Raw genomic sequence first — 14,547 nt, forward strand, 5'->3', positions numbered from 1 at the left:
TGCCTCATTTCTCCCTTAGCTTTTTTTTCTTTTTTCTTTTTTCTTTTTCCCATTTGGTCAAAGGTCTGGCTAGAGTCTGGAGTTTAATTGGAGTGATCTAATCTTGATTGATCTGCCTTGGGGTAAGAAACGTCCAGAACTCAGGACACATGAGGGTAAGTTTCCAACTCAGGTGCACCTGCTCTAAAGACATTAATGGGCTCTGGGGAGTTCAAGGGTCTGGAAAGAAGGGGGAGACTCGGGCGGGTGCAGGACATATGGGAGCAGAGGACACTCAGAGGGCAAAAGGAGCGACTACAGGTTCTGGTGCTGGGTCTGAGCTGGCTGCGGGGGGGTCCTGACAAAGCACTGGTCCCCTGAACCTCACTAACCAGTACATGGGGGCCAAGTGTGAGCCTCAGACCATGCCCTTCCGCAGGGCGGGTGCCTCTGGGGTCCTAATCCCCACCCACTTCCTGACCTGGATGGGGCAGTCCATGGCTGCTGACTTGGTGATAATTCCAGAGTCTACACCTACGACTTGCCTTTTCCACCATTTGGGAATCTTACATATTTAATCCTGCAAGTCCAATGCCAGCTAGAGTTGGACACCTACACCCCCACTGCTCTCCTTGGAGAAGGGACCCGGGAGGCCTGAACTGCCCTGGCCCGCGGCATCTGCGCGTCCGGTCGAACAAAAGAACCTTCTGCAAAAGCAGCGCTACCTGTGGCCCAGAGCTGCCTTCAGCCTTCAACCCCGCTCAGTGGACCACGCGCTGGGCCAGAGGCAGAGACTTAAATGGGGAGCAGACGAAACCTGGGCTCCAGCACCAAAATTAGAAGTGCGGCCTCAGACCCCGCCAGTTCACCTTATTATGATAATCAGTGTGTTTTTCCTTCTCAGACAAAGAAGGCTCCTTATGAGTCGAATATTGGAGTCCAGCAGCTACCTCATTAACGTCGCAGCCTCTTCCTTGACAAGGCCCAAGATTAGCCCTGTGTTCATTAAGGGAAAAGGGCAGAAAGTGGAATAAAAACTGAAAAACACAGCTGGGGGGAGGGGGAGGGCTCTTTCTGTTGGCCATTCATTCATTGAAAAGACTCCGTGTACCTTCGGGATTTAATCACCAGCCAAGGGGGCTGAGGAGGGTTTAACCAGGATGCCGGAGGTGAAGAGGTTAAACCTGATAGAAGGAGTTAAAAACCCAAAATGGGGCAATTTGATTTGAAAGCTTCCTGGGATTTGTCACTGGGGTAATCAATTTAAAACCTTTTTCCTGTTTACTTTCTTTCCACCCAACCCAAGAAGGACCCTTTCTCTGGATGTGTTCTCGGCGGGTTTTAATATCTTCTAGGTCTCCCTTTCCTCCTTTTTTTGTCTTTGGTGCCCTTTTCTATTTTTTCTTCTTTCTCTCCTAACCCCGCCCCACTTCTTTTCTTCTCTCTTTGGTCCTCCTTCTGGGAACTTTACCCAGAAGAAAATCTGATGGTGACCTCAACTGTATTTTCTCATGAACACTCATGACTTTTCACTTCCAGTCCCTCAGATAGTGTCTGGTTCTTATCTGCAAGACAGCCCACCTGACCTGCCAGGTAAAGAAAGACCCCTACTCTGCTACTGAGAAAAAGGTGGCTTGGAAAAACTGACCTACCCCCAGGCCTCAGCACCAGGTGGTTTAGACGCCAACTCAGGGCGAGACGCTAAGAGGCAGGTTCCAGAAGTTGAGCCATCTGGATAGTCAAGTTTCTAGGTGAAGCTAAGGAGAGAGGCCAGGAACAGGCGACTCTGTGAAGTCCATGGCTGGGAGGGGGGTGTCTGTCAATAGAAGTGAACCAGAGCCAGAAAGAATGTGCGAGAAAGACTGGACATGTGTCCGTATGTCCATGTGTCCGTGAGCCGGAAACATGGCCAGAAAAGTTATTACCTTAGTGAGAGTCGTTCGACGGAGTGGAAGAAGTCAGGAAGCAGTGGGTTGGAGAGGAAATTGGAGGTGAGGAAGGAAGACAGCAAGTGGAGACAGGCCTTTCGAGAAGCTTGGCTGTGAAAGGAAAGAGAGGGACTGTAGTGGCCAGAAAGGAGGACAGGAGGGACCCAGAGGCTCACAGCCGTGGGGAGAGCCGAGTTCAGAAGGAGGGGCCAGGGTGGGGGACTCCTCTCCCCTGACTATGTCAGAGGCCTGGGGCCCTCACCCGAAGGCCGCTTGATGGCCTCTGTTCCCCTAGGAGGCGCAGGCCAGCCCCGGGGCGGGACAGGGAGTTGTGAGGTTCAAATGAATTGACGGTTGCAAAAAAGGCCTTTGCAAATGGCAAAGGGAGACATAAATGTTCACTATAATTACTCCCTGGTAGCAGGACGCTCAATTTTGCAGCCCACTCAAATCTCACTGGGGCCTGGGTTTTCACTGACCATAAATTATGTGTCTTTACATTAAGGATGTAAAACCCAGTGGTAAAAGCTCCTGCCAGCCTCTGGAAGACAAAAGGTCCCTCCTAATAGCCTGGATTAACTCACAGCAGCTCTCCGCCCACTTCATTTGTCACCTTCCAAGTCATCCTTCCACCTTCATTTGCCACATAATCCAATCAGCCCCTTTCAGAAGCCCAGGAGCTATTGTCTACACCAAGCCCAGCTTCTCTAAAGCAGCCCGGGGTTGTTTTTGTCTCATCCGGACAAAACTGGTTGGCTTAAAAGGGGACGAAAGAAAGTGCCGGTCAAACGAGGACCCCAATTAGCTTCCAAGAGACTGTTTTCATCATCTTTGTATCACAGACTAGGCCTGGTGTGCGGGGCATATTGTAGGTGTTCCAGAAAATGTTTGTTGAATTAATTCTGTTTTTATTTCTTCTGGAATTTATTTACTGAGCGCAAACACTCACAGCACCTAGTGGGTGCTAACTGTTCTTACGGAGGGGGGACAGGGCTGGGCATGTGACAATGAGGGACAGCCTCCCAGTGTTAAGTACCTCACAATTTCCACAGCAATTTACAAAGCACTTTCATAGTAGTTGCATCATTTGGTCTTCAAAAGCGCCCTGTGGGGTAGGTAAACGCGGGTGTTTTTTGTGTGCTGTTTTTTTCATTTTTAATCCCCATTTAGGCCATGAAAAGAACTGAGCCTTGGAGAAGTTAAGCGACTTATTTAAGGTCACACCGTTATTGAGAGGTGGGGCCAGCACATGGTACTGGCATTGGGGCCACCCAAGACCCCCAAGACCACCCCGGGCTGCTGGGATTTCAAACAGACTGTCCTATTGTCAAACGTTTGATTGGAAATCAAAGGGCTCTTAGTGTAACTCTGGGGCAGGGAGTGGTCAGGGGCAGCCACAAACAGCACCCAGGCTCCAACTCTGACCCCTTCTCTTGCCAGCAACGTGACAAAACGCTTACCCTCCTCCAGCCTCAGCGACCTCACTGTAAACGTGAATCCATCCTGTCCCCTGGAGGGGCACTCAGTTCAAATTCTTGCCCCCCCACCTTTTAAAATTACTTAAATCGATGCTGAATTCATTCGCATCTGTAAATGAGGTGGCCTTTCTCACATGCATGTCTGACATAGAAAAAAACATGTGCATAGAAGCTAGAAAGTGCTCTGGAAATGACCACGCACATGCACAGCGCATGTCCTTGCTCATGTCCACCTGACGCCCGTCCGGGTGGAGCCCCTACCTGGTGCAAGGAGAGCCCCGTGGATGGAGGCTGTCCAGGGTGCTGTGGGAGAATAGACAAGAGGCATAAGACAAGTGAGGGGGTGCGGGATGGATGGACCGACCAAACTTTTTCAACAAACATTTGCTGATGGCCTCCTCTATGCCCGGCCCTGCCCGAGGCTGCTTTCTCTCATTTAATACTCACAACACCCTGGGAGGTTGCTCTTCTGGTCCCCGTCCCCCAGAAAGGACAGGGAGATCTCAAAGGAGGTGGGGATGCCCTTGGCAGTTCAGTAGCATGGCGTCGGGGCTCATGCTCCTTCCAGAAGCCCACCTGGGCCTTGGAATTGCCAGTGAGATGCTGGTTGAGCCCTTGGCCCAGGTCCCCCTCCTGAGAAGTTCCCAAAGGGACCCCTCCATTCAGGACATCATATGGGTAACAACAGGGTGGATTTAGAGGACTGACACCTCCCTGGGGATGGAAACCCTCCAGGTCGCTGGCAGGTTAATACAAGCAGAGACTCATAGGAAAGTATTCAGAGCATCAAGGCAGAAGCATAGCAAAGGTCAGGGGTTAATGCCCAATGCCCCCTCACTAGGGCATTGGTTTAAGCCTTTAGCCAAGAGGGACAGCTGGGTGATCAGTCCTGGTCCTCTTCATTCTTTGTTGTCCTGGTCCTGGGGGTCACTGCCCGTGGCTGCTTTGTATGTTGGTGGGATCCAGGAATCCATCCTCTTAGCATCCTCTGCAATTGACCAAAGGTTAGAGGACCCACTTAAAAGTCCAAGTCTAGGTATTAATTAAAATTTAAATGAATTAATTACAACTAAAACTAATTAGTTACAATTTTAAATTGCCTTCTAATTGCTAATGGGTTTGGGGGTGGTGCAAGGAGGGAGGCAGGGGTGGGGGTTCTGCCCGCCATGTTGTGGATTAATTGCCAGGAGGAGGGGCTGAGGTACCATAAGACGGAGATGAGCAGCAAGCACCTTGGCATCAGCTTGGCATCCAGAGGTGGTCCTTGAAGACAAGGAGGCAAACGGATGATGTCGTCCATGAGGAGAGACCCTACAGCATGGGAGGGGCCAGATTAGAGACCATCTTGATGACCTCTAACGGCCAGCAAAGGAACAGCAGAGAGAGGGAGGGGTAGCGGAGGGAAAGGCAGCTGGGTAGAGAAACAGGAGGAAGGAGGAGGGAGGGGTTAGGAGGGAAGAAAGAGAGGTGGGAGAAGAGAGAAGAGAGGAGGAAAACGGGAGGGGAAGGGGGGAAGAGGAGAAAAGGGAGAGGGAGGAGGCAGAGGAGCAGTGGGAGGGGGAGGAGGGAGAGAAGTGGGAGGGGGTAAGGAAGACTTGATTGACAGGGCGCAAGTGTTATCTGTGTGCGCATGCGCAACCAGAAGCGGGGTTTAGCGGGCCGACAGCCATTTGCAGGCACGGACCGCTAGGGGGCGCGCGGCCAGCACCCAGAACCCAAGAGCACAGCCACCTGCAGCGCGCGCGCAGGAGGAGCCTCCTGCGCCCCCGCCCGCGCCTGGCCCACAGCTGCTAGGGAAACAGCTGGCATAAAATGGGCGGGGGGGGGGCGCCCAACAGGTCTCAGGCTAGGAAAGGGGGCACAGTCCACCCCAGCCCATCACGCAGGACCGCTATGTCCCCTAAACGCCATGCCTGCTGCCACTAGCCAGAATCCACCTGTGGACATCAGGCAGCACCCCTGACACACACACGTCCTGGGGGCCTCCTATGCCCCCCAATTGTGAGGGGTCATCTTGCACAAGGAGACATTCGCCATAAGGGTCTTTCGAGAACACGACGCCACTTTTAATAGGTAAAAACATCGAAATCTTGGCTCCAAACTCCAGAAGACGCAATTTAACATAAGTTTAAAGGCCCAGTTCTCAATACACCATTTTTACTCACTTATGGTCTCTGGACACATGATACAAAACACAGTATCACCAGAAAATTATATAAAGGCGGGCAAAACCGCCCAAAATTATCCAGACCACCATCGAGCACCTCCCCGCCAATCTCGCCTCCCTTCTACGCCACAGCAAGAATTTCAAGACCCCCACACGATGGCGCCTAATTAGCCATTTTACAGCTTCTTCATCCTACTCAAATGAGCCATACCTTCCTAAGACCCTCAAAACCAATACCGACTGAAATAAACTAATCGCGTTCACGCTCTTCCACGACACCCTGTCACGCAACCAGTGCGGACCACGGCATCTCTGCCCTGTGTGAATCCTGCAGCCGCTCCCCAGTGAACCTAGGGATCTTAAAACACTTCCCCCTTAGGTAAATGGATCCAGAACTCTTCAGTAAATCCCGCGCCCGACCCCCTCCAGCAGGAGAACAAAGGCCACCTCCCCTCCCCACCCCGCCCCCCAAAATTCCGCAGTGCCACCAGCGCCCTCTGGCGGCCAGCAAGAAAACCTTCCAGAAACCTGCCACGTAGCAACCAGCTCGCGCTCCCCCTCCCCAAGCCCGCTGGCCCACCATGGGGAGGGGGCGGTGTGGCGGGGGGTGCTTGATAGGGACAAAGGAAATGGCAGAGGGCGACTTTATCAAAAGTCAAAAGCCCACAATGTGCCAGAATCTTCCAGCAACCGTCACGCAAAACAAAAGACCCCTGACCCCCAATTCCCAGTGCCCAGCGCCCAGGGCCCCCCAAAACCACCCCTTTTCTGTATTTCTCTCTCTCCTCTTGATCAGCCTCTGTCAGACCCAAGGACGCGGCCTTCTCTCCACCCCAACCCACCCCCTGCTTCTATTCAGCCCGCGCCCCCAATTACTTGACCCTCCCCCCAGCTGCCCTCTCTACGGAACTCATCCTAGGGGGCTTCTAGCAGGTTTGCACTTGGGCGCCATATCTCTCCACTATTTTAATAAACCAGATGACATCAGTTAGCAAATTTACTGTCTGAATTTTGACTGGAGATGGCTTTGCTCTGACCTGTGTACTTGGATGCGGAATCCCTAGTGGATGAGAACCTCTACTCCTCACGCCTACGGTTATCAAGAACCTGGCCAAAAACTAGCGGGAAAATACGCCCAGGAAACTCTTATTTTCGGGTGCTTTTCCCTCCTAATTCGTGGGGCATGCAGAATGTATCGCCGCCATATCTCCCACCACTCGTCATTCTAAAGGTGGCTTCAAACACAGAAAACCTGGGGTTTGGACCCCAGTGACTGCAGCACACTGGACTCTGACAGGGGGTTGACCAGATTCCTCCCACTCAGCTTCATTTAAGCCCCTAGCACCCAGCCTACCCTCAAGGACTGGACTAGAAAGGGGCCCTGATTTCCCCCCAGGAAAATGTGCCTGGAGATTTTCCTTCCTGACAGAATTTCGTTGCCGACGCTCGGGGACCAGGAGAAGCGGCCGCCTCCAGGAGAAGGTCCCCGGCATCTATCTCTCGGAGTGTCCAGGAGGACAGAGCCCGACCCGGAAGCGGGTGTAGTCTTCCTTTTGCACATCCTTTCAGGTAAAGGATGGCCAACCACTCACCAGGTAGGGAGGTTCTCGCGTGGGCGCCCCGGCTCTCCGGAGGAGCTGCAGCCACGGCCAGCGGGCCACGGCGCGCTCCATCCCAGCTCTCCGCCGTCTGCGCTAGGGGCTGGCTGGGTGGGGTTTATATGGAGGCGCAGAAGGGGTGGTCTCTGACGTCAGCGCATTCTGCTGCAATGCGCTCATTTCTCCAAAAGTGATTGGCCGGAAAAATGAGCCCCCCAGATTCTATGACAAATTGCTCTAGCCGCACCCAGATTGCAGCAAAGAAGGGAGGAAAAAATTCTGCCGCAGTGCCCCTCGCCGCCATGACCAACACCCTGAGCTCGCTGGTGCTTTTTCCCTCCATGAGCCCCGCGCGCCCAGCAGGGAGATATCTGTACACAATTTGCGGGGAGAACTGGACAAGGGGTGGTTTTCCTCAGGCGGGCCGAGGGTAATGCTGGGGCGCTGGGGGCAGCAGATCACACACCTGGCTATTTCGGAATCTCTATCAGAGGATGTGGCTTAGGGAAAGAAAATGATGCTTTCCGCTTATTGTCCTGGAAAATAAAATGCCCCGGGCAAGATAACCGGTACCCAAATGTAAGTCAGGGGCTGTCGCCTCCTTGTAGTCCACCCGTTCATTTCCGATTGGGAGACTACGAGTCAGAAAAACCGGATTTTGAGTCCCGGGCTTTGCCGCTTACAACTTGCGTACCCAGAACCTTGCAATGCTCTTTCCTCTGCTAGGGGATTGGCGTCCTCCACGTTAACAAGGGGGTGTCCCCCCAACAAGTGTTGAGATAATCTAGACACGAGCCGTGTCCCTACAGGGAAAGTACTTTTCGAGGAGGAGGACTGTGTCCCACAAGGAGATGCATAAGGTACCCCCCCAAATTTGAGATGATTTCCCCACACGTACACTTTGGAAAGCTCTCCCCCCTCAACACACACACACCGCCCCGGGGAAACAGGCAGCGACACATGTTGCGGCAGAGCAGAGCTGCACGGCCTCGTGCTCCGGGACTTGGCACATGAGATTTAATCCTTAACAGGTGGCGCCTTCGGCAGCTCTGCCGGGCACTGAGTGGCAAAGCGGGCAGAACCGTCAATCAAATGTCCTCTCGCAAAGGTCAAAATGCTGTTGAAAGGGACTAAAGATCTATCTTAGGGCGACAGGTGGGTGGCAGCCGGGAGGGCAAGGATGAAGCGTCTGGTGACAGAAGAGAGGTGAGGATGAGTGATGGGTCCCAAAGGGGAAAGGCAGAGGGGCCCCGTGGGGAGTATCAAGTTAGAACAGCTCCCCCGCACTTCTTGGGGGACTTCAAAGTGGCTTCAGAGTGAGTCCCCCGTGCCCAGCGATCCTGTAGGTGGCTATAAGACAGTCGTGAGATTCCGGGGCTGGTAAGAAGGGACAGGGCTATTTGTAAGCCTATGGTAGCGACAGGGAGGTGAAAATGGAACATTAGGTCGCACCAGACACTAAGCGTTGGGCGGAGGAGCTCGTTTATAGATGAGCAGGCGCGCAACTGGAGAGATGAAGATAAAGTGGGCTTTGGGGGCCATGGGGGGGGGGGTCTACCTTAAAGTGTCAGATAATGGGAATGGGGAAGAGAAGACCCCATTTACAGCCTTGGGAGCACGCAAGACGCCCCAGAGACTAGAGCCCCGGCAGCAGGACTTGCGAAACAGGCTCGCACCAACCGCAGATGTCAAGAAAGCGTCAAAAAATCATGGCTCCTAGCACCCTCGTCAACAGGAGAGCGTTTATTAGCCATGGTATTAATAGCTAGGAAACAGCCGGAGCCAGCGGGGACCAATCAGCGGCCAGGAGCCCCTGTCGTCAAGCCGGCTCGGCCAATCAGAGGCCAGCAGGCCCGGTTGCTAGCCTCTCGGGGGCAGAGGCGAGGGGTGAGCATTGTCGTGGGGGCGTCAGCTCGCCCTCCGCGCGTGGGAAGCCCGCGTGGGAGCCGAGGTGGCCACCAGAGAGCATCAGTAGTCACGCACTTGGGGTCCCTGGAGGTAGTCCTCGAGCCCGTGCCTCCTGGCGTCACCCCTCCAGCCCCCAAAGGACATTAGCGATGCTCGGGGAGGAGTCCCAGGCTTCGGTTGGGGTGCCTCTGAGAGGCCCTGGGAAAAGAAACTCCAGACATCCAATGCGCATCTCTGTCCTCAAGGCCTGGCCCCGTGAGGAAACCTGGGCCTCTCAGAGCAAAGTCGGCCTCTCTGGGTTTTTTTCTGGGCTCCCTGGCTCCTCAGTCTGCTGCCCAGAGTTTAACAGTAAATCCCACTCCTCTTTTTCAAGGTCTAACTGATCGGCCAAGGTAAAGGATCCTGGAAATTCTATGTTTCCGACAAAAGCACCGCGGGTTTGAATCCCAGCTCTGCTCCCTCCTTGCTGGGAGGCTGCAGTCCAGGCCCTTCACTCTGGGCCCCTATTTCCTCATCTGGAAAAAGGAAAGAGTTGGACAAGATGGTCCCCAAGGAGCCTTCCAGTCCTGCTTTGCTTGATTTGAATGTATACATCAGGCGAGTCAAATGTCTTCCAGAACATTCTGCATGACAGTAATTAGTATCAGGTGTGTCCTGCCGTCCATGTGGTTACTTCATCATGCTGCTTTTCTTTCCATTGTGTTTTATTTTAAACAGAACTCCATGGCAACATATTTATTCTTCTGACTTCCTAAAAGAAAGAAAGAAAAAGATAGGGGGGGAAGGCAAAGAGAGAAAGACTGCTGTAAACTCATCTCTACTGAATATGGTTTAACCACAACTTAGGGGAAAAAATCCATATGTTTAAATGTTTTTGTTGGCTTTTCTGGAGCTCAGAACTTAACTTTTTAAATATTTATTGGTCCAAAGCAAAAAAAGAAAAAAGAAAAAAGAAAGAAAAGAAATAACTCGAAAGAGCTAAATCTACGGTCATATTTGGACCCAGACTGTTTCTCAAGCTGAACATTGCTGCACCTACGTTGCTTGCCCTAAGAAGGCATCTGAGGGCTCTGATTCATGACTATAGGGCAAAACAGACAAGGAAATCCAGGTTTAAGAAGTGGTTCACTTTCCTTCTGTACATGCCGAAACCCAACTCTCCTGAAGAACCCTGGAGAAGAGCCAGTGTCCCAGACGCAGGGCTTAGGCTGCCTTTTTTGTTTTTTTCCTTTCTTTCACGTAGATCTAATTCAGAGCACACATTTTTCTTCTTTTTTTTTTGAATTCATACTTAGGAGCCCTCAAAAGCCGTGTGAGCAGTCTCCCATCCACATGTACATACTTGTGGGCAAGTGTACAAACGTCCTAAGATCCGACCAGGAAATAAAGACAAGCGCCTCCTTCTAGGTTGGGGGCGGGGGGAGTGCACTCTTGTCTCCAAAACCACACTGAGGCTTTTATAAAACAGTGACCCCTCAGCACTTCCCCGGGTTCCAGGTAAAAATGCTAGTGTCCCCCAGAGATCTCTGTGGGCAGCTTCTGCACTTCCCAGGGGTAGTCCCTCTGCCAGCCTTTGGCAGTCCGAACTCCCCCCATAATCGCACATCCATGAACCAGTCCCGTCCCCCCCCACCCACCCCCAGACCTCATCCCAAGTCAGAGAAGCAGAGGGCATACGGAAGATCTTCCTACGAAGCTGCTTGGGGGTGGGGGAGCCTGAAACTGTCAGGCACAACCCCAGTGCCTCTAGTGAGGTGTGAGACTTGGGTCAAGCAGTCAAAGATTTGATGGAAAACAATAAAATAAACGACAGTCCTGTCCTCTGGGATCCTGGCATCGACAATGACCTCTAGAACACACAGGGACCGGCTGCTCCCATGCTAACAATGGTGCAGGAACTCGATTTTACCTTCACAATAATTTCTTCAGTTGGGCATCTCGGGATGGGTCCAAGGGGCTCCTTTTTTATTTCTGGTCACTTATGCAAACACAATTCCTACCCACATTTTCTGCAAGTTGGATGCTCCACGGTCCCCATCAGATGTCATGATCCTGGAGTTGGAAAGTGGGGGACACAGGGGCAGCTGGTGCACTTGCGGGCTTTGACCCAGGACCCCAGTGTCAGGAGCACTCTGCTCTCCTGAAGCCCGAGTTCCGGATGCAGCCCCAACCTTTTCAGAGAAGAGTTTGCCAAACTGTAGATATTAAAAGACAAATAGAATTCAGCGCCTTTCGCAAAAGGCCATGGATAAAGCTGACTTCCCTGTAGACCACTGGGCTCCACAGCGGCGCATTACATGTTTGACTCTGGGGGTATATAGTATGGGGGTGGGGGTGGGCACTGCTCTTTAGAAATACTTTTCATGACTAGAGCCAGTGAAAAAGAGCTGGAAGGCAACACCCCCAATTTACCCCCAAATAACCCCCGAAAACCATTAGTTGTTCTGGGTGAATAAATTCTGAGTGATCTGTCTTCTTTCTACTTTTATGGATTTCTCTACTGACATGTACTGCTTTTATAATGTGCATTTTTTAAAGATACAACAATCCAAGGGGACCGTTTTTAAGCCTCTTCCTTCCAGACCACAAATATGAAATATTTTTCTGATAAGTAAAAGTCAAGAGACCCAGCACTCCCCTCGTGAGGAGCATGGGGTGGGCGTGGGGGTCCAGGGGCAGCCACACCACCACACCTGACTTCTGGAAGGGTTCTCCTGAACCTGCCACAGAGGTGAGCAAATGCCAGGCTGGTGATAGCAGAAGAAAGTGAACTTCAATGGTTGCACTCCTATAGGAAGGGCCCAGGGAAATCCATTTACTCAGGGTCAAGGCAGGCCAAGAACGGGGTCTTGGCGAAGCAGGCCACCACCATGAGTTGGATTCCAGAAGTCATATCCTGACACCAGGAAAAGGTGGCCACGTCGCCCAGCCCCAACCCCACCCAACCCTCCTGGCTTTGGGGGTGGGGGGAGCAGCCCAGATGCAAGCAAGGGGTTTTCTTGGCCCAACTCCATGGAAATATTTCCTTCAGTAGAGCAAAGAACTGCTTCATTCAACTGCCTGCGGCTAGGGAGGGGGCTGGCTTTGCTGTGTTTCAGAACTACAGAGGCCTGGGGAGGGGCCCCCAGGAGAAAACGTATTCCAGGTAGAACAGGACTGGAAAGTTTGCTTTCTTTTTTTTTTTGTTAAACTGTAACATTGCTGATAGTTGAAAAACTGCCACCCCACCCAAGAGGCTCCAAGAGAAGACATTTGTGCTAGATTTCACTGAGATGGTAGGTAGCAAAGACCTGTCTCCTTAACACAAAAGGAAGGGGGCCCGTTGCAGGCATGGTTTCGGTTTACGCATTCAAGGTCTGGGTCCTTCTAGAGCCCACGGTCAGCCTCCCTGGGCTCAGCCTAGTGACACCTGTGCTCAGCCTAGTGACACCTGTGCTCACTCAGAAGTCACCAGCTCACTCGTGGAGTCAAGGGCACCCGGGGGGGGAACTCTGCACTTAAAGCCCCTAGGAGATTGAGTTCCAGGGTGCACATTGTCCTCCTTGGCTGACCCTGTGTTGTCCTTGTCACATTCCATTCTCAGGAGAGGTCCCCGACAAACATAGGACCCCCTTCACCAAATGCTGTAAGGAACCATGTTCACATGACTTCCGCCTGAAAGCACGGCTTAGAATCTCATCTACAAATGAGAGGCTGGGGGGAGGTGGGACGAGGTGTCCTGCCGCCCGGCACTCTCCCAGGGATGAAAGGAGATGTGAAACCAACCGAGGGCACAGCGCGGCGTGCAGGCGGTGCCACTCTGTGCAGGGGCCCACCTGCCTCAAGCCAGGAGCATCTGGTACCTGAGTTGAGGTGCTGACACCCCATAATCACAGTGCTGTTTGCTGACAGTCTTTCCCAGCTCTCGGGTAGACCAGCCATCTTGCCTGGTGGGTGAGGATTTGAGCTCTGAGCTCAGACTTCAGGTGCAAGTCCACCTGTTACCCATGTGCCTTGGGTTAGTTGTGCCACCTCCCTGAACCACCTCATTTTTATGATCTGTAGAATGGGCATAAGTGCCTTCTGCAGGAGGAAAGATTAAGTGGGCAGAAAAAAATGTGTGCTATGGTCACCATGTTCCCCCAGTCTCTACGACACCAGGGATGGGGATGGGGCGAGCTAGTCCTGTTTCCTATGCTGCTGGCATTTATTTTATAAGAAGCATAAATTTGTTTTGTAATTTACAAAAAAAAATTAAATCCAACATAAGTTCTGGAAGTAAGCAAAGTGTGTGTGCCCAGCTCTGCAGTGGACACACTGCAGGTGCCTTTTTATGCCAGTGGGATAGCCTTGGATTCTGTTGTCTCCAAAATGCCTGACAATTTGGCTTCTGCACCCCACAGTTTTGGGGGTGGACTCTGCTGGTCCCCAGAATCAGCCAGAGAAAAAAGAGAAACACACCTCCTCACTCTTGGCCTCCTTGCTGAGCCCCCTGGGCTCTCTGTGGACCAGGCTGCCCACCCTAGTGCAGCCCCCAGTATCCTCCATCCCCATCACCAATAAGAGCCAACTCTTCTCCTCGGCACGACCCTCGTCCCAAAGACTGGGATATGAGCTCCAATCCGCCAGCTCAGTGAGGAAATTGATCTTCCAGATAAAGTATTCCCAGAACACTTAGCCTGCCTCCTCCCCCTCTGCTCTGCTGTTCTCCTGTACCCGGTAGGGCACAAGCCCTCTGCGGCTTGGCATCAGATATGTGGCCAGGAGGCAGTGAGGGGAGGTGGGTGAGAATCCAAACTCTGACGTCAGATGGCCTGGTTCAAATTCTGATACCACCGCTTACTAGTGGCTTGACTTTCGATGAGTCCCTTATGCCTCTCTGTGTCTCAGTTTCCTCATCTGTAAAATGGGTTTAATAATGTACTGGTCCCCCAGGGTTGTTGAGAAGGTTAAATGAGGCCACCATGTGTCTGAAGCCCTCAGAGCAGTGCCCAAGTACCCAGGAGATGCTCAGTCACCGAGGCGGCATCCTCCCAGCCATGCAGACGGCCGGGCCGTGTTGCCCCCAGAGAAAGCCAGTCTAACAATGCCGCCCTTTCCACAGGGACTCAGAGCGTGACAGCTTTGCCACAGCCAGGAAGAACAGCTCTGGGCCTGGCAAATGAGAGCTGTGAGCTTCCTGGTCCTGGGGATCCCGGGACAGGGACAGTGCAACTAGTCTGAGAGTGGCCAGGTGCCCTCCCTGCTAGCTCCTGCTGCACACCCTTTCTAGAGCCAGGATGCAGACACATCTTGCAGCCTCAGCCCCCTAAAAAGCTCCCCCTACCACCCCATAGAGGGCAGCTTCACCACCAGGGTCGCTGGGGGTGACTCCGGGTCACCGAGGGTCATCTTGAAACAGCACAGGTCACCATGGGTCTCCGGGCTTCGCCCTGTCTGCCTACTTGCGCAGGCTTATGCTCTGCAAATGCATCGCCCTCTGAGACACGGGCTCCAATGTTCAACATACC

The 14,547-nt window shown here is 52.7% G+C and overlaps 1 long non-coding RNA gene across 9 annotated transcripts in view; it reads right to left on the bottom strand.

Moving 5' to 3' along the window:
- LOC105080015 (uncharacterized) overlaps window positions 1-7,293 on the bottom strand; it is a 34,663-nt gene extending 27,370 nt beyond the window's left edge. For 4 of the 9 annotated variants that reach the window (XR_012507380.1, XR_012507382.1, XR_012507388.1 and 1 more), the window contains exons 1-4: window positions 7,145-7,293; window positions 4,618-4,696; window positions 3,647-4,373; window positions 1,905-2,018 (exon numbers count right to left, since the gene is read on the bottom strand). This is a non-coding gene — a long non-coding RNA (uncharacterized LOC105080015). Of the gene's footprint in view, window positions 1-1,631; window positions 1,737-1,904; window positions 3,013-3,646; window positions 4,374-4,590; window positions 4,697-7,144 lie in introns of all 9 variants that reach the window. The other 5 variants (XR_012507387.1, XR_012507384.1, XR_012507385.1 and 2 more) reach the window with 4 other exon arrangements.
- Between the last annotated feature and the right edge of the window lie 7,254 nt (window positions 7,294-14,547).

The sequence above is a fragment of the Camelus bactrianus genome, chromosome 6, assembly GCF_048773025.1.
Source record: "Camelus bactrianus isolate YW-2024 breed Bactrian camel chromosome 6, ASM4877302v1, whole genome shotgun sequence".
Lineage (NCBI taxonomy): Eukaryota > Metazoa > Chordata > Mammalia > Artiodactyla > Camelidae > Camelus > Camelus bactrianus.